Raw genomic sequence first — 20879 nt, 5'->3', positions numbered from 1 at the left:
GCAGCGGCGAACGGTGGCGCGGGGCGGCGGCTCGGCTGCGGCGGCGGGGCTGCGGGTTTGGTGGAGGGAGAGGGGGCGGTGGCAGCGGCATATAAAGGAGGGGAAGGGAGGCGGCGTGGTGGCTTGCAGGAGGGAGCGGGGTCCTCATGTCCTGGTCGGACACGGCGGTGGCGGCGGGCGAACTCGGGACTCCGGTCCCAAGCTGGAGGAAGGCGGCGGCGCGCTGGGCAGGCCGAGGAAGAAGTTTTTTATTTAAAATAAATAAATTTCGCCGAATGGAAAAATCAAAAAATAAAATAAATATAAATCCTAAAATTTCCAGAAATAATTTTCGCAGTCCTCTCCTAATATTTAGGACAACATGAACATTTTTCTGGACTAAAATGCAATTTTTCCCTAATTCAAACAAAATAGCAAATAAAATACAAATAAAAATAATAATTTGATTTTAAAATTTCTTCTCCAATATTTCTCTTCTGTTGAAGAAGTCATATTATGATCTCTCATTTATTTTTATTATTGGAAATAATTGGAGAGAAAATACTAAAATCAATTTGATCCTCTTTTCGAATTTGAACTAAATTCAAATATGAAAATCTGTGAAACCTCCAACTCTCTCCTTGGGTCCTTGAGTTGCTTAAGTTTTCTAGGATCACAACCAAATTGCAAATAAAAATATGATATGCATATGATGATCTATGTATAACATCCAAATTGAAAAATTGGGATGTTACAAACCTACCCCCCTTAAGATGAATCTCGCCCTCGAGATTCGGGTTGGCTAGAAAATAGGTGTGGGTGGTCTCTCTGTAGGCCTTCTTCTCGCTCCCAGGTGGCTTCCTCCTCCATATGGTGGCTCCACTGAACTTTGCAAAACTTGATAACCTTGCTGCGTGTAACTCGGCTGGAAAATTCGAGAATCTTGACGGGTCTTCTCGTAGGTTAGGTCACTTTCCAATTGAATTGCTTCCAGGGGCACTGTATCTCTCAGAGGAATATCGTCCATCTCAGCATGGCACTTCCTCAACCAGGAAACATGAAATACATCATGAACTCCTGACAAACCTTCGGGTAATTCCAATTTGTAGGCCACTTCTCTCATATGTTCCAAAACTCGGTATGGTCCTACAAATCTAGGGGCTAACTTTCCTTTGACTCCAAATCGTTTAACTCCTCGCAGTGGTGACACACGGAGATATGCTCTATCTCCGATTTCATAGGCTACCACCTTGCATTTCATATCAGCATAACTTTTCTACCTGGACTGAGGTACCTTCAGTCTATCACGAATCAACTTAAACTTCTCTTCAGACTCTTTGATTAAATTTGGTCCGAACAACTGACGGTCTCCTACTTCATCCCACATCAATGGTGTCCTGCACCTCCTTCCATACAAAACTTCGAAAGGGGCCATCTTCAAACTAGCCTGATAGCTGTTGTTCTATGAGAACTCTGCATAAGGAAAATTATCATCCCAACTAGATCCATAATCTAGCGCACAAGCTCTCAACATGTCCTCCAGAATCTGGTTGACTCTTTCATTCTGTCCATCAGTCTGCGGATGAAAGGCTGTACTGAACTCTAGCCTAGTACCCAAAGTCTGGTGCAACTGATTCCATAACTTCGAGGTAAACTGTGTTCCTCTATCTGATACGATGGTCCTCAGAACTCCATGCAGACATATGATCCTGGTCATATATATCTTGGCCAACTTCGCGCTTGTATGCGTTGTTTTCACGGGGATAACCCAGATGGAATCATAACCTGATCTTGTCCTGGGTAATCCGGTGACAAAGTCCATGCCAAGTTTATCCCACTTCCATTCGGGTATCGGCATAGGCTGTAATAATCCCGCTGGCTTCTGGTGTTCTGCCTTAACTCTCTAACATACATCACATACTGCTACATACTTCGCAATATCCTTCTTCATACCTGTCCACCAGAAATGCTCCTTCAAATCCAAATACATCTTACTGTTTCCGGGGTGTATTGAGTATGGCGAGTCATGAGCTTCCTGTAGTATTAGCTTCCTGATCTCCGCATCATTGGGCACATAAATACGGTCCTCAAACCATAAGGTTTTGTGTCCGTCCTCACGAAAACCTTTAGCTTTTCCTTTACTCATCTTCTCCTTTATTTCAGCAATCTCCTTATTAGTCTTCTGGGCTTCTCGAATCTTTCCCAAGAATGTGGACTGAACCTCCAATGCTGCTACAAAACCTCTCGGAACCATCTCCAAATGAAGTTCCCTGAGATCTTTAGCTAACTCCTGTGGTAATCCTTCGGTTAAGAGAGTATTAACATAACTCTTGCAGCTCAAAGCGTCTGCTACTACATTGGCCTTTCCTGGATGATAATGCAGCTTCATATTATAATCCTTTATGAGCTCCAACCATCTCCTCTGCCTGAGATTCAACTCCTTCTGTGTGAAAATATACTTCAGACTCTTATGATCCATGCATACATCACAACGGTTTCTAATAAGAAAATGTCTCCAGGTCTTGAGCGCATGCACTACGGCTGCTAACTCCAAATCATGTGTAGCATAATTCAACTCATGAGGTCGAAGTTGTCGTGAAGCGTATGAAACAACTCGTCCGTCTTGCATGAGTACACCTCCAAGTCCCTGGCGAGAAGCGTCACAATACACCTAGAAATCCTTGCATATCACTACAAAAAAATACACTTCCGTGATGATACATGTTTGTCATAGTAGGTCGCGTTTTTTGTCATGCATATACATCCATGACAAATTTATGACAGAATCAAGATAGTCATAATTGTGTTGTCATAGAAGTGTTCCATGACATTACCAAAATTATCATCACGGAAGTGTCCACTTCCATGACGATAAATCGCGCGTCACAGAAGTGCTTTCGTCAAGGGTGACCGACACATGGCATCCATCGTATAGGAACGTCGTTAAGCTATCGGGTCGGGTTTTGGATCCGATAACCCATTAACAGCCCCGACCAATGGGGATTTTCCACATGTAAAATCATCATTGGCTGGAGGAGACACGTGTCAGGTCCGCATTGGCACAGGTGTCACTCATCCAATGGGCGAGACGCGCCTATGATATGTTGACACATGGACTGGCCCATCAAGTTTAAATGGGCCGGCCCAACTGAAGGCGCACAAGATTTTGCGGACCATAATGGGCCGGCCCAGCTAAAGGCCCATGAGATTTTGTGGACCATAACGGGCTGGCCCAGCTAAAGGGCCACAAGATTTTGCGGGCCATAATGGGTCGACCCAGGTAAAGGCCCACAAGATTTTTGTGTGCCATAATGGGTCGGCCTAGGTAAAGGCCCACAAGATTCTTGCGGATCATAATGGGACGGCCCAGCTAAAGGCCCATGAGATTTTGTCGACATTAATGGGCCGGCCCAGCTGTAGGCCCACAAGATTTTGAGGACCCTAGTAGGCCGGCCCATTAACTGGCTGCCATGTTTTGGGCCAAATGTTGGCCCATATTTGATCCGGTCCATTAATGGCCTGCCATGCTCCGGGCCTAATAGTGGCCCATATGAGATCCGGCTCGTTAAAAGCCTACCACGTTCTGGGCCAAATTACGGCCCAGATCGGGTCCGGCCCTTTAAGAGGCTTTAGGCTCAATTATGGCCCATATCGGATTCGGCCCGTCAACTGGACACTATGCTTTTGGGCCCACTTGCTAAAGGCCCACTTAGTAATTCGGCCTGATATTAGTTTTGGCCTATTAAGGGCCCATTTAACATTTCAGCCCTATATTAATTCCGTCCTGTTAAAAGCCCGTCATATAGTTGGGCCTAACTACGGCCCGGTTTGCATCCGGCCTGCTCGCAGCCGATATCTGATTGGGCCAAACAAGGACCGAGACAATTTTGGCATGTTAAAAGGTCGTGATTTGATTCGCACAATCATGGGTCAGGGTTCATTTTGGGCTGCTGCCGGCCCGTGAGCTGTTCGGCACGTTTTAGGCCCAACCTACATCGTGATTGCATGACGGCCCGATTATGTACCGTAATTTTACGGTTTGGCCGATTTACTGCGAAGATAGGATATATATACAGTAAAATAACTGCAGCATCGTGAATAATAAAAAACCTAGACTATACAATAAAGAAATTATGGCATATTACATCCACTGGGCATCAAAGTTCGCCACTATGATAATAAAGCACAAGCAAACAGCAGATTACATACACTGGGCATGAAAGATCGCCACCAGTGCAAATAAACACGCCGACAAAATAATATACAAAACCGACAGCACTTCAATAGAGTTCAAGAAAGGTTAGCCCTCCTGGGGAGCTGCAACGTAAGCAGCTGAGCAAGATGATGAGACTGCGCTTGTTCAACACTTATATCTTCCTCACTCTGAAAGATAAACAAGCAGACAGATGACAGGTTTTCCACATAAAAGTATCAGTGCTGACAATTCATCACATTTCTTACTGATAAATAAAGTGACACAGTTTAGAATTGCATTAACACAATATGGTATTGTTCAGGTCAAGACATGGCAGGAAATGACATTGTGAAGGAGTTGGCAGCTTCACGACACCACTGGATTACAGATCAAGAACTCATAAGTATCAATGGTTAGTGTGCTGTCAATTTATACCATTTCAGATTGGCAAATAAAGAGACAGTTTAAATAATAGTAGAATGATATGACATTTTTCATAGTTAAGACATTGCAGAATATGACATTATGTTGTAGTGGATAGGTTCACCACACCACTGGATTACGGATGAGGAACAAAAGCATACATGCAGTGCAAAAGAAGATCACACTTGCTCTGTATAGTTTAATTTACATGGTATGAAGAAGGAACTTGATTGTACAACTGAAAACTTAAATTGAGAAAGGACAAACTTTTGTTTATGAACTACATAATAAACTTTAAACAAGCAATTTGATGCAAACACCAAAAATAAACAACTGTTGCAGTCATGCCTAACCAAATATGTACAACAAAGTTTGAAGGCTTGAGATGGACAAACTTACATTATTGGTGAAGACAGGCTCTATAAAGGCCTTGTCCATGCTGATGGGGGGGGGGGCAATTCAAGAAGTTTACCACAGAATCTTCTTTAAAAGCATTGCCTTTATTATACATTTTGTTAAGAGTAAATATAGATGTGATAATATACGAAAAAATGGAGAATATTTAAGATAAGATGAAGAGTGATGCTACATAACCAAGTAGCTATAAATGTAAGTGCAGCGATACAGGCAAAAGGTACAGCCAAGAGTAATGCACGGCTAAACTTCTTAAGTACCAACCTTATGGTAAGAGTAAATATAGATCTGATGTGTAGAAAATGGAGGGCAAAGGAAAATAAGGTGCAGAGTGATGGTACATGAACAACTACCTGTCATTATAAGTACACTGATAAAGGACAGCATGTACTTACAAGAATAATGCAGAGCTAAAAAACATTGGCATTGGATATATTCTACACTAATGTAACCATTCATACAGATCAGATAATTTGGAGCGAACAATTTATAAGCAAGCTATCATGCATACTGCTGTCACATAATGAACCAGGTATGTATGCAAGTACAATGATACAGGACAACAAGTACTAACAAGAGCAAAGCAGCGGGCAGCATATTTGCGATATCCTGTCATTCTTGTCAAACCGGAATTCTTCTTCGAGCAGATTTCTTGCAAAAAAGATCCGTAAGGCACATGCGGAAAAGTAGAAGTTCAAATTGTCATGTGATTTCATAGACAGTACCTCATCCTGGGAATGAGACCAGTGCATAACAAGGTTTTTCCATTCAATGTCTTCTAAATTTAGCATAGGAGACTTCATCGGAAATTCGTTTATAGACTTACCATCAAAGTGTGATTTCCTCAGGTAACACCGATACTGCTGCAATGCTTCTTTGAAAAGCACAAGCAAGCTTTGCTCATCATGACTATCCAGATTGACCCTCGCCTAGTTACAACAATGTAATGTAAATCATTGATGTGTTCAATCAGCAGAAAACAGGAAAATAATAACCATGAATAATAGCACTTACACGTAAGTTGGACAGGAAGATGTGAAAATGGTGTTTGTTTTCACAATAATCTTCCCATGATGGGAATATATGCACGTAGTCCCTAACAATATTGAAAGCATTGTCTTTTAAACTGGGAATAAATGGAATGGGGTTCCAATCTGCAGGAATTGGCCGTCTCTGCAGTTGGGATAGGTCTTCGGCCGGTGGACTTGCTGTACTTTTTGCTGGAGTGGGATTTTTCTGTGGTATAGCTGGTGCTATGGCAAATGAAATCGGTATACCTTTTGTTGGAGTGCAGGTCCTGTGTGGTGGGGCTAGTGGTTTGGCCACTGAAGTATGGGTACAGTCTGCTGGAGTCCGTCCTACGTTTTGTGTCACTGGTTGTACAGCCAATATAAGTGGGGTACTGTCTGATTTCTCCAGCACCACCATGTTTTTCAAGGACTTTGCTGGTGCTCCTTCAGGTTCGGCAATCACCCTCTTACTTTTTGATGTCTGATGCACAAGAACAGCATTTGAGTGGAAAAACATGGTATGATGACAGATGGAATATGTATTGATAATGGATGGGCATGGCATCTCGACATATATGATGAGTAAACTAAGCAGACGACGGTGCAACAAAGTAGAAGAAATGCAAAACAACATATGCAAGATACCCGCAATCAATAAAACATTGCCAATTTAGAACAGGCACCTTGATGGGTGAACAGGACAGGCCATCTGCCTTTGACTCCTCGAGGTTAGAATAGTCATTAGGATCATATTCTGAACAAGAATCAACAGGTGGGGAGCGTATGAGTTTCATTGCATCCAGAATGGCACTCAATGCCTTGGTGCCAATTTTGTAAGTCATTGCGGTGTTTAGCTTCAAGAGTGGACTGTTGCTAGTGCGACACAAAGCAGCTACATAGATCATAGTGTAGATATAACGGGAAAACCTTAAGCATCAGAGTAAAATCAGCAAAGTGGAACTTGCTAGAATATATGTGCTAGTATTGCCAGTATGGCTAGAAAGGCTTCGGATACCAGCTCTCTTCAAGTGAAGGTGCGGTGCTGTTAATATCAGTGTAACTCTCAAAGGCGACACAGCTCCCCGCATTTCCTTGCTATTCTTATAGGACTCAAGTGGGCAGGCCACTACAAATCATATTCCTATGTTTACAAGATGCTATGAATCAAAGAGGCTCAAAGTGTCCATCACAACTGACCGTATAGACCTCTATACTGCAAATGTCCCTGCTCATCTTCAGTACAAGGAACATACTGTACTACTACCATACTCCCTCTATTCCAAAATATAAGTCTTGGTAGAGATTTCCACCATGGATCACATACAGATGTATCCAGATACATTTTAGAGTGTAGATTCACTCATTTTGCTCCATATGTAGTCCATGGTGGAATCTATACAAAGACTTGTATTTAGGAACGGAGAGAGTACATATTAAAGAAGAACGGAAGAGGAACATGGTAAAGAAGAGCAAGCAGATTTTGGATAATAAAATGTTGGTTGCGCAGTGCCCACACATGATGAACCAGAGCGCATTAAGAATGCAACTCCCAGCTGTCTCTCGACCATTTCAGGCGGTTGGATGAAGATCATACGTCTCCTAACCCTTCTTCTTCCTCGTCTCTGATTCTTCCCATACAGAACACTGCACGGGCCGCCGGCCGGACCACCGGCCCCCACCGCCTGTGTTCCTCCGCCACCCCCATCCCCCACCCCCGCCCCAACCCCTACACGCATTGAGTTTTCTTCGTTCGGCAAGGCCCCACAACCACCCGAGCCCCTTCGATCGCACCGGCGAACTTCGGCGAGCTCTGAAAAATCGACTGACCCAATTTTGAAATTTAGTCTACTGTGATTTAACTAGTGTGGAATATAAAAGGGGAAAACCATAAGCATTGGGAGTATAGTGTTGAGCGTGCCATGGCGGATCTGAAGGTGCAAACCGGACAAAGGCAACTTCGCAACCAAGACAAGAAATCAGAGTAAAGCAGTGGTGATCTATTTTCTTGGTGCGATAAATAAGTTGAGCGGATACGAAAGAGTACCGCCTCTGGTGCGGCGCCGTGTACGCATCTGCTGAGAATTTGACGATGCTGCGGTAGCGATGGCTGTCGGTGGCGTGGAAGCAGATCTAGGAGGGTAGACGGTGGCAGCGGGGCGCGGTGGATGAGATGGTCGTAGGAGCAGCGCCGGCAAGGTGGACGATGGCGGGGATGAAGCGAGAGGACGGGATGCAAGGGTCCCAGTCCAAAGCCGTGGATGAGAGAGGTCGATCTCTTGTAATGGAAGGCGGCGTCGGGGTATCAGCTCCGGCATAGTGGAGGAGGACGGTGGTGGATGGGGTGGCGGACGGAGGAGGGTGGGGTGGAGAGGGTATTTTGGTGCCCACGGAGTACGAATGGGGAAAAGGGAGGTAGAGAGGAAGTGGGGAACCATGTATTCAGGGCACGCTTGTCTCAAATGCGAGGAAATTTACAAACTTAGCCCCCGTTTCAAATTTCTACTACATCACAGCAACATTAGTCGGTTGGGGATAGGACGGTAATCTCGCATACACCGAATATTTGCCGACGAGAGTTTGTTTTTGGCGCCCACCGTGTATGAATATGAATCGGGGAGGGAGTCAATTTCGGTCGAGGACACACTGTGTTTTGGCGCCCACCGTGTATGAATCCGGGTGAGAGGCGGTTACGTCACGTTTGGGTGAAATTACAAACCTACCCCTATCGAAACCTATAGAAATCCAGCAGATAGGCTTTGCGTGGCAGGGATAGGCAGTAGTGATTTCCATCTCGCAGATTTTGGTTTCGGGCGGTTACTACGACTTTCCCCGCTTCGTTCAAATTTTGCAGAGTGCACGTTTACCGTGCCAACTCAATTCGAATCCCGTTTGTATTCTATTTTTTTTGGGCGGGATCCATTTTCAATTGGAATTTCATTATATATACATCATTTTTTATATATACTTTCAAAAGCACAACAAAGAATTCTGCTCCTTTATATGTATAATATGATTTACAAATACAACGATCTCGAAATCTTAAGGTTGAATTTGAAAAAATTTAACCAAATTATGTTCTACTAAAATGTATGGATCAGTAATATCTACATATTAAATAACATAGATGTGCGTGAATTCATATGAGTATGCATGTTTGATAGATCCATTTTGGTTCGAGTATGGATTACATGTATCATCATCTCGAATTCAAATATTTGAATCCCTTTTTTGTTCACTCCTTTCACGCCCATCTCTCTCGCATGCATGCTCCTTCAGGAAGCTATCACTCTCTTTTCTCCAGCTCACCCGCACGCTCACTTCATGTTTCTCCTATCCTCGCAAACATGGTCTCCCGACGTCTCCCTTGAGAAGTGTAACACTCTCCTTATCATTATACATTACACGGTTTTCATTATCTCTCACGTCTCTACTGTTCTCTGGTATCACTCGGTACCTAAGCTTTCTTTTTCACCGCCACACACACAGTCTCCACTCGTCTTTCACTTTGTCTTTCTCTCTATGGGATTCTCTGACACACCCTATATGTCTCTACATATGACTCATACCACTAAAATTACTCTCTCTCTCTCCTATACACACAACATTTGTTGCGGTCTCCTTTTCGTCTCCATCCCAGACTGACATTATTCATTTGTTTACCGATCAGACAACCCCGACTACCGTCTCCTCTCTCTCTCTCAGACACACACACAACTCCTGCTTCCACTCCCCTTCCCGACTACCGTCTCTCTCACACACACACAGAAAACTCTCGCTTTCGCACCCCGACTCGTATTTCTCTCACAAACATTTATCGACTAGCTAGCCTCTAGATAGGTTTATACACCCGCACACTCATGCTTCCACCATCACATGCATGTCTCTCTCCCGCTCCTTGTATCTATGTAGATTTTTCTTCCCTTCTTGAGACACGCCCTCTCGATCGTGCACACACACACTATCACCTCATTTTAAGCTGATACCTATCACACACACACTCCTTGTGTCTTTGTCACACATGCAATCCGTCCTCCTCCACTCTCCCTCTCTATCACACACACATGGGCTTTTTGCAACAACTAGCAAGATGCCCATGCGTTGCACGGAACATCAAGATGCATTTGTATGAGTAGTTTATCTTGTGGTGGAAAAGGATGAACGAGGGAAGGCCTTATTTACAAATGTGGAGAGGGGTGTGGGTATCTTTTTGCAAAATTGCCATAGTTTCCTTCCTATCCGTCAGATATAGATCGGACGGCCTATATTGCAGGATGGTAGGCACACGATCATCACCGACAATGCTTTTTATAAGAATAGGGATAAAAATAGAGTTGGTGATGATGGTGGGCTTGCCATCCTGCAATGTTGGTCGTCCGATTTATATCTGACGGATAGGAAGGAAAATATGGCAATTTACCCACACTCTTCACCACATTTGCAGATAAGGCCTTCCCTCGTTCATCCTTTTATCCCACAAGATCTTGATGTTCCGTGCGACGCATGGGCATCTTGCTAGTAAGAGTAGAAATTAGACATATACCACTTCTCGAATCTTGAAACCAACAACATTCCTCCCTTATCTCATCAAAACCGCCAAAGGAATATATTTTGAGTGAAACATAACATATTTTTAGTGATATACGTATTTCAAAACTAGACTTTTTTCTATCAAATCGGTGAATATGTATTAATCTACTTTGATCGTGTGGCAACGCATTGGCACATTGCTAGTAGTTATTATAATTTTTTGGACACCAGACAAACGGTGGAGTACATATACGAAGAGAAGAGGCGCACGCACGCAGTCGGCCTCTCGCTGTCTCGCACACATGAGTGTTACGTAAAGGCGACGTTAACAAATAAACCCTAAAACCCTAGGTGCACGATTGCTGCATTCGCGGGTACCGAGTATGTGGTGGAGCACCTTTGTAGGAATAGTCAGCTCGCGTGATAATTTGATTCGTAGGAGTTGATGGTCGGGACCACAGGTGAACGACTTGGAACGCGGTGGCTCGCCAGTTGCCACAGATCAAGTAGCCACGTTTAAAATATCGTTTTTTAAGCGGGGTTAAGAGTTCTGATTTTCAATGGCGCGTTATAAGTGGTAAGTAGTTTTTAGAACGATTGGTATGGAGCAAGAATGGAATCCATACTACTACGTACCTCCTTGGCGTATGGTTGTATGGTTTTTTTGCGATGGAGGTTGTATGGGTTTATGTTGCGAGATGTTTAACCTAGTAGTTCTAGGGTAAATACTATGGTTTAGATTTAGATGCTGGTTTTCAGTAATGAAAATCGGAAGGGGAAACCCTTCTTTGATTAAAAACACTACTACCTCCATTCTGGTTTACTAGTCCCCATCGTACTTTGGGTCAAAGTTTGTCCACGAATTTTACTTGTAAAATGTGAATGGAAAACGAGATGCATGCATGAACACTAGTTACTCTAACCCCCCCCCCCCTCTCTCTCTTCTTTAATTCTTTGCCATATCAGCATGTTTGCTATTCCCGTGTGCATGATACCAGCTAAGATACCACCATTATGGCCAGCCTTAATCATCGCATGCAATAATTTAGTGCACCTTGAAGTATGAACATGTGTGGGGTGTGTATGCTTTTAATGACTTGAGACTATACCTAGCCTGGCAAGCAAGATGACTTATTATGCACCGTTCCCCATACCCGCAGGAAGCCCGTTCGTCTCCAAATATTTTCCTCTTCATGTGTGGAAACAATATGCCTGCCAAACTCTCCTTCTCCCTCCGGCAGTCCCACCAATCCACCCCGTGTGAAAAAATCTGCATGCATGACTCTCCTCCCCCCACGCTCGTCCAATCCGTTGTGACCAGCAATATTTCCACCCCTTCGCTCCCCCATAATTTACTCCAACAAATATGCCCACGTAGATGTTACTCAACTGCAAGTGCATTGGGTCACAGACATATGGGCCCAACAGGGGTCTGGCCCACATGTCAGTGACGCAATTGGACCTACAGTTAAGTCAGTGTAGCACAGTCCATATCTTATGTAGGTGTGCCATTGCTCGCTATAAATACTACGCCTCCCACGACATCTCTATCTCCTCCCCCTCACATTCACGTTCATCGCTATCTCCTCCCCCTCCCTCTCACGTCGACCACCATGGCATCGCCCCTCCTAAGCCCTAGGAGCCCCTCGCTGCACCGCGCGGACGGTCACGCGTCGCCGTTCCGTTCCTCGCCGCCACTAGTCGAGGAGGACGCGTCGGTGTTCCGCTCCTCGCCACTACGCGGCGCATCACCGTTCCGTTCCTCGCCGCCACTAGTCGAGGAGGACGCGTCAGCGTTCCGCTCCTCGCCGCGACGTAATGCGTCGCCGTTCCAATCCTCGTCGCCACTAGTCGAGGAGGACGCACCAGCGTTCCGCTCCTCTCCGCGACGCGTCGAGGTGGACGCGTCGGCGTTCCCAATCTCGCCAGCACGTGCGCCGGAGGACGCGTCGGCTCCCCGCTACGAGGAGAACGTCGCGCCGCCCGCCAAGCCCCCCCAGCCTTGAGGAGCTTTGGAAAGAAATGGATGTCGCCTTATAGGAGGCTTTGCCTCCAGCAGAGCGCGCCAAAATAGAGGCGGAGAAGAAGGTCGAGGAAGAGAATTGCACCGCGGAACAAGCTGCCTGGGAGGCCTATGTCGCGTCCGAGAGAGTCAGGCGATTGGCTCTTTGGCAGAAGGCTCGTGCGAGGGCCGTGAGGGTGGCAGAGGATGCCCATGCCGACGCCCTGAGTGCAGTCGGGCCCAAGCGCCTCATCTACGCTTGGTGGTACGTGGACCGGGTGCACGCTTCCAGCGAGGAGGAGTACCTGTTGGCGCCGGATCACCACACCGGTGAGATCACGCTCGACCGCCGGCAAGCCGCCAATGAGCACCTCGCGAGTTGCGAAGCTGAGGAAGAGGTGTTGTGTTGACGCGCTGGGAAACGGCCGCGCACCAGGGCACTCGTGGCGCGCCGCAAGCGCTCCTGTGAGCGTCGTGGCTTTTAGGAGGAGTATAATTTTTGTTTCGTAAGGCGATCTCATTAGTTTTGGGACGCAAATGATAAATCCCGAACGTTCAGGAATTTTTAGCGTCCTTAATTAAGTATGTAAAAGGGAAAGTTTGGAAACCTTGTGTATTCGTACGCATTTTGCAAGTACGTGCATATAGCACAAACTTTACTATATACTATCGCACTACACGTCTCTCTCGATATATGCTTGCAGACTGTGCTACTCCCTCCGTCTAGGTCAATAAGTCATCTTTGGTTGTGCACCGTGACCAAGAAGGAGGGAAGACTTATACACCTGGACGGAGGGAGTACTACTATTACTTATGTACATGCAAATGCACGTTTTAACATTACGATGCGGTTTTTGTAAAAGTAGAAAAACAACACTAGTCAAGCTTGTGAAACGATTCAATCCAAAACAAATGCAAAAATGCTCGTTTGATTGTTTACTTTTAGCTTCCTTCTCTATGGTTATTTCTCTGTCGTACTTTGTACGGAGTATCTCACTGGTTGGAAAGGCATGCAAATTCCCAAATGTCAGTGCATGTCACATGCACTACTCCATTCGTCTAGGTGAGTAAGTCGTCTTAGGCTGTGCACCGTGACCAAGGAGGAGGAGAAAACGAGAAATGCTAATGTTTATTTGCTAATTAATAGTATTGCATGCAATGAACTAACCATTGCATGTTGTGTTTGATATCTCAAGTCATTAAAAGCAAGCACACTCTTTATCTCTTATTGGTTGATATGTCAAGAAACAAGAAACGAGGTAGAAGTTAATGCACCGCGCCCAAGTGTTTTGGGATTATTTGGTTTTCGTAAGATGACTTACACACCTAGACGGAGGGATTACAATGGTGAGGAATAAACCAGTTAAATATTTGGTCAAAATTTAGCACAAATTACAATGGTGAGGAATAAACCGGGACGGAGTAGTAGTTTAGAAGCCCAAATAAATGACTGAGGCGCCTTGTGGGAAAAGCTGGGGAAGCCGCCAAAAGAACTGGCCCTAGGAGTAGTAGCTAGGGATCGAGTGTGCGAGATGAACCGGAGAAAGTAAATGCAGAGAGATGAAATGCAAAAAAGATGAAGGGATGTGACGGTTGCTTGTCCGTTTATTTTACCAGGCCACTTATTACTGGGAGTGGTTGGGTTTTGTGATATGACGGCTTTACTGCCGCACCACGAGAGGGGTGAGAGGTGAGACTCCCGTGCAGCACCGCCCTCTACACTTGTACTACATCGGTCGTGGTTTATTAGTCCCCCATTGAATTTGACTGAAGATTTAACTAACAAAATGTTAGTGCATGTCAACAAAAACTATATCATTGGATTCGTATTTGAACATAGTTTTGAATGATATAATTTTAGGTGACATGCATCAGCATTTATCGTACTATATATAATGTTAGTTCAATTTTTGGTCGTACTAATCTATAGTACTCCCTCCGGTCCTTTTATCTTTGTGTTCTATGCTCGGCCCGCATACCAGAGGGAGGAGAGAGCAGCAAAAATCGGACTATTTTGTCCCTGGTTTGCTACAGAAAGGACGCTGGGTAGTTATTGTGCGCATGCAACAATTGGCTCGACACCCTGTATTCTCGCGCCCACGTTCTCCTTTGTCCACCTCTCTGCATGCATGCGGTTTCTCTCTCTCCGCTCAATCTCTGCATGCAGGCGCATGCGTCTCTCTCTCTGTGTGTGTGTGTGTGTGTGCAAAATCTTCTCAGCATCCATGCCAATCTCTCACCCATTGCATGGCGTTTGAGCATGAAGAACGCCGAGGCAAGAAGAATAGCATCGTCGCTTGATATTGGTGGAATTGGAGCCAAAACAATTCATTTAATTTTGGTAGATGAAATCTTTCCGCCAAAATTTTCAACTCCCTCCTAAACTGAACAGCCCGCCATAGATTAGCAGCTCGACCAGCACCCGTACGACATGCTCAAGCGCGTGGACGCCACCGTCATCCAGGTGCATGCTGCAGTCTGCGAGCGCGCCGCCTTGCACGAGTGCATCGCCATCCGCGGGCGCGCCGCACACCTGGAACACATCGCCTAGCTGCAACACATTGTCGTCAGTTAGCGCCCCGTCTTCCACAAGTGTGTCGTCGTCCACGAGCGGGAGCACGCTTTGGTACGCGAGCTCGATGTCGTCCATGTCAAGCAAGCTTTCATCCATGGTCTCACTAGGGTTGGCTATCCTACCACAACCACGATGGGTGCATTTCATCCATGGAGATGTACGGGGTGTAGCAGAGATGGGAGAATGGGAAGGTGAGATGGGACCGGTGGGGACTCAGGAGGGGAGTAAGAGGTAGGCGGCTGGCTGCCTTGGGAAGGCACGAAGGACATGCATGGGAGAGAGAGAGAGATGGGAGTAACTGCAGGCATGCGTGCGAGCAAACATAAAGGAGGGGTAAATTTGGAAAGAACAGCCCCAACACGCTAATACGCAAAGCATTGCGGGAAAAATGGATTTTCTTAAACGCAGACTAAAAAGGACCGGAGGGAGTAGTAAGATGCCCGTGCGTTGCACCGAAGAGTGAAATGCATTGATCGGGGAGTTGTTTATTTTGACAAAGGATGTGGGGGTCATCTCATGTGTAACGGGTATCCATAGGTTTCTTTGAATATTATTTCATCTCTAGAGCTCACAAACATCCGGGTGAAATAGATAAAAAGGTATCTTTTGCAAACAAAAGCGTTAAACTATTCAACCTGCATCCAAAACTTGTGAAGAAATAACACTTATTGTGCTTTGCAAGAAATGATCTTTAAGAATTAGTTTTTGAGTATCGATTGTTATACATGTTGGCTACAGATGACATGGCACTTTCTTATAGTCAACAGTTGGCTATACTATTAAGTAATATTAACCATGCCCTTATACACCTAGACGGAGGGATTAAATCAGGATGACTTGCAAGCGGGTAGAGGAGCTGTAAGAAATGGTTCATCGTAAGTCTTTCACCAATACTGTAGTAAAAAATCATACATGGAAGATTCTAGACTAAACCATAGACGGATACACTTTTATTCATGCGCGATACTCCAATAGAGCAAGATCCTGCATGGAAGTCTCCACATGCTTAGACAGCGGATTACATTGAGCGAAGACTAATGATCAACATTTAACTTGATAATGCGTATGTCCAGGTGAACCTCCTTGGATTTCAAACAGGAAGGACAGAAACACATACGGTGCAACGGGAGCAGCACCGTTGGCGTTGAGGTTGTCGCCCATGTCCAAACACCATGTAGACACGGTCTTTGAGCATGGTTCGTAGTCATTCCACGCTCGGGCATTGAAGTTTGTAACTATTTTAGATTAGAATATACTACTCCTCCGGTGCTAGTAGTAGAGCAGAGTCCTACTCTACTACTCTACTCAAGCAAGTTAGGGCATAGCACTGTAGGGAGTACCAGTATTGTGATCACTCAAGCAAGTTGTCTGGCATCGACATGATCCTACGCTGCTGGTATGTGTCTCGTAAGTCAAGCGGCGTGTTGTAGTCATCATCACCTGTCCACTTCCCGCGGAATACAATCATAGTCACTGCAAGGTCTTTGAGCAGGATCCCAGCTTCTCTGGGCCTTCAGGAATTTTTGACTGGAGGCTGGTAAGTAGCCTTGGTACACGTTCTCTGTTTGTCGGACTGAATTATCCGATTAACTAGGAGATAACCAACGGTAAGGATCATGATGGCAGCGCGGTTTCGTTCATCAGGCAAAACGGTGTGTACACAGCGTACCATGCGTCTCTGCATGCACCATACCCTGATATGTGCCGCCACGCTCTGCAGCACAAAGTAGGAGAGAGGGTCACAAGTATCAGACTTCGACCTACTGGCTGGAGTTTCCCCCTTCAGGCACCCATCTGGTTCAAGTCGTCAGCCAATCTCCACAACTTAATAAATAGTAACGTCTAACTGAGCCAGTTAGTTAGATGCGTACACTTAGTGTAGTAGGATCTTTATTTAGTTTGATGCATACACTTGTTCTTTTTTGGTAGCCCTTTTGTAATGATGGCTGATGTTTGGTTTGGAAGAGAGAGCTGCGTCTTCACTCTTCTGGCCTGCTTACTGCTTCTATTGCACCCCCAGCCCTGGTTGCTGCTGCTGCTGTTTTCAATGTACAATCAGTAGTATATTTCGTTTGTTGGTTGAATAAATGTGTTGTTAGAACGACAAACACAATGTTTTGGAAGTCGTTGCACGGTTCGATCCTTTAGTGCCCCGTACCGTACGTAGCGCATACTATCTTTCGTACGGAACACATTTTCCACTTATTGATAACATGCAGCCCACTGATGAAGGCCCAATAGAGAAGCCCATAATTAACTGAAAGGAAGGCTCTCACATGAATCCGGCCCAGGTACATGCTCATGGTCCCCTAAACATAAATAAGTAAATAAGTAAATAAATAAATAAATAAAGCTAAATGCTCATGCACCAGTTCTTTGGGAAAATAGGTAGCCCAGTATTTCTTTTTGAGGAATACCCAAGCTAGCCCTATTTGTTTTCTCCAAATTACTGGGCTGCAAATCTTTCAAGACGAGGGATGCATTCCGGCCTGGCTTAAGAGTATGGTCAATGTCTGTTAAAAGTAATATCAAAAGGGGTTGAAAATTCCAAAAAATTTATAGCAAATGGGATATAAGTTTCTTTTTTTGTTTTTGTTCTTCACTGATATCTTATACGTATTTCATTGGATTTAACATGACATAGTACTAATTTATTTTTAAATTTGTTTTAGTATGGCTATTAATTTTTGGATTAAGAATATTTCATTCCCCAGCAAAAATTTGCAAATTTTCAAACTTTCCCACATATTTAGTTAATTTTTTGACCGTGGTACTGACCAGAAAATGGCCAGCAATTCTAAAAATGGAAAACAGGCTGCAATAAATTCCATATGAATTAGAAAATGAGTAAAAATTATAAAAATAATAGCAGATGGGCTGTACACGCCACAAATTTCGAGGCTGGCTTGTTTACGCAAGGCTTTGTCAGTGAACACACGATTCTAGCAGCAGTGACTGTTGGATGTCCATCCAACGGCCGACATGCTTCTTCAATCTTTGATCTTCCTGCTCCAGCCGCCTAAACTAGCGCCGGCGGGACTGCCTGCTCCCTCCTCTTGTGGCCCGCTGTGATGTCGTGCAGGCTTCCCCGACCCACCCTACTCCCTCCACTGGCCTGGCCGCACGCAATCAACTGCCTCCTTATTACGCAAAAAAATGATTCCTCCCACTGACATCTGGGGTGCACCGGTTGGGAGGCTGACCTGTGGGCCTACTAAGTTGACGCATACGCAGGGCTTGTCAACTTAGTCAACAAACGATTCTAGCAGCAGTAACCGTTGGATTTGAGTCGAACGGTCCTGCTGCTTCTTCAATCGCTGCTCTTCTTGCACCAGCCGCCCAAACCAGCGCCGGGGAGACCGCCTGCTCCTGCCTCCAGTGGCCGGTTGTGCTGCCGTTGAGGCCTCATCGCCCCCTACTACTCCCACCGCTAGCCAGGCCCTGCGGTGATGGCATCCTCACACCGCAGCCGAACCAGTGAACCCTCGTACTCCTGTCCACGTGGGCATCCACTGCCGCGTCTTCCCCAGCTCCGCGTCGTCCCCTTCCTAGGCCTCACCGTCATCCACCGCCTTGGTGCTCTCGGTGCGGCGTGGTCAACGTGGTCAACGACATTCCATCGAAAGAGTATTGTACGTGGAGAGGCTGACAGTTGGGTCTACGGCCACAGCCCAGTTTTTTTGTGATTTGCCAAGTAAGTCGCTTTGTCAGGCCTGTTGGGCTGCAAATCTTTCAAGATGAAGAGAGCTTTCATTCGGCTGGCCGAGAAAATGGCCCATCAGTAATGAGAAATGGGTTGTACATTTTTAAAACACATCAAACCGGCAATTAGTTTCAAATATCTTTTTCTTTATTTCGAGATTTTAAATTACATTAATTTTTATGCGTGGAGAATTTGTTGGATTTTATATTGATATACATTTATTTTTAAAATTAGTTTGAATGTGAGTCGAAATTTCGGGATTAAAAACAGTTCGGACCGCACCGAAATATGCAAAATTTCGTATAATGTTTTAACCGTGGCCACAATATGGGCTGTAATGCTAACGAAAAGAATATGGTCCCCAAAAAAACCTTAATAATTAGCAAATGGACTGTAAATTATTAGAAATAATGGCAGATGGGTTGTATGCTGTTTTCCACAGATTTGAGGCTTTCCTAAAAAAGTTGACGCACAAGCAGTGACTGCTGGATGGCCATCCAACGGCCGTCGTGCTTCTTCAATCTCTGCTCTTCCTGCTCCAGCCGCTCAAACAAGCGCCGGCGAGACTGCCTGCTCCCTCCTCCCCACGGCCGGCTCTACTGCCGCGCAGGCCTCACCATCCCACCATACTCCCATCATTGGCCTAGCCATCCCTCTACTCACGCACACCTGCTGTTATTCTCCGGCGACGGCAGACGAACCAGTAAACCCTCGTACAGTCGTACTCCCCTCCGCGTGGGAAACAACTGCCGAGTCTTTCCTGCCTCCGTGTCATTCCCTTCCTAGGCCTCGCCGTCGTCCACCGCCCTGGTGTTCTCGGCGCAGCCTGGTCAACGTGGTCAACGACCGACATGCATCTGAAGTGGACTGTACGTGGAGAGGCCGACAGCTGGGTCCACAGCCGCACGTAAGGAAATGCCTCCTTATTACACGCAAAATAATGATTCCTCCACCTGACATCAGGGACCCATCGAAAGGGCCTCTGTATTTCGTGAAAAAAATGTTTCCCCCCTGACTGCTGGGACCCACCAGCTACACCTTCGCACGCAAGGAAGTGCGTCCGGGCAAAAAAAATGATTCGCCCCCTGACTGCTGGAACCCACCAGCTACATCTTCGCAGGCAAAGAAGTGCCTGACAGTCGGGACCCACCTGGTCGAAGCGTACGTAGCGTTGTCATTCTGGTCACAAACATGTACGTACATATATACTGGTGGATATAGAGGCGCGCACGTGTCGTAGTAGAGGCGCGTACGTGTCGTAGTAGAGGCGCGCACGTAGCATGTACACGTACGTACAACGGCCAGGGTGCAAGAGAGAAAATACGGCCACGTATGTGTACATACGGGCGGGGTCTCCAACGCCTACTCGCTCATACGTACGGCCAGGGCTCATGTAAATGGCTGGGTCGGAACGGAGAAACGGTGTCGTCGTCGTGTTCATAGGGAGGCAACGGAATGCATCGTGTTCATGGGGAGGCAACGGAATGCGTGGGAGCCAACCGGCTGGGTCGGAACGGAATGCGTGGTCGTGTTCATCGGGAGGGCTTGGACGGAACAGGCGATGGAAACGAGGCCTGGCGTACCGCACAACAGAGGAAACGGACCTCCTACGTTCGGAACAGGGTCCTGTTGATCGGGAGGGGTCTGGCGTACCACAAAACGGAGGAAACAGACCTCCTACGGTCGAAACGGGGGTCCTGTTGATCGGGAGGGGTGTGGCGTACCGCAAAACGGATGAAACGGACTTGTGTTGAAGCGCTACGGTTAAAACGGGGGTCCTGTTCATCGGGAGGGGTGTGGTGTACCACAAAACGGGACTCCACGGGATACTGTTCATCTCCACCGTCGACCTCCTCCAGCCTCCACGGGCTCCTATTCATCCAACCTCCACCGCGCGCTACTCCACCGGCTACTGTTCAACCACCCCTCCACCGCCTACTGTTCATCCAGCCCACCACACCAGGGGGTCCTGTTCAACCACCCCTCCACGGGCACCCCTCCACCGTCTACTGTTCATCCAGCCCTCCACCACACCACGGGGTCCTGTTCAT

The sequence above is a fragment of the Triticum dicoccoides genome, chromosome 2A, assembly GCF_002162155.2.
Source record: "Triticum dicoccoides isolate Atlit2015 ecotype Zavitan chromosome 2A, WEW_v2.0, whole genome shotgun sequence".
Classification (NCBI taxonomy): domain Eukaryota; kingdom Viridiplantae; phylum Streptophyta; class Magnoliopsida; order Poales; family Poaceae; genus Triticum; species Triticum dicoccoides.
Note: the sequence above shows the minus strand (reverse complement) of the source record.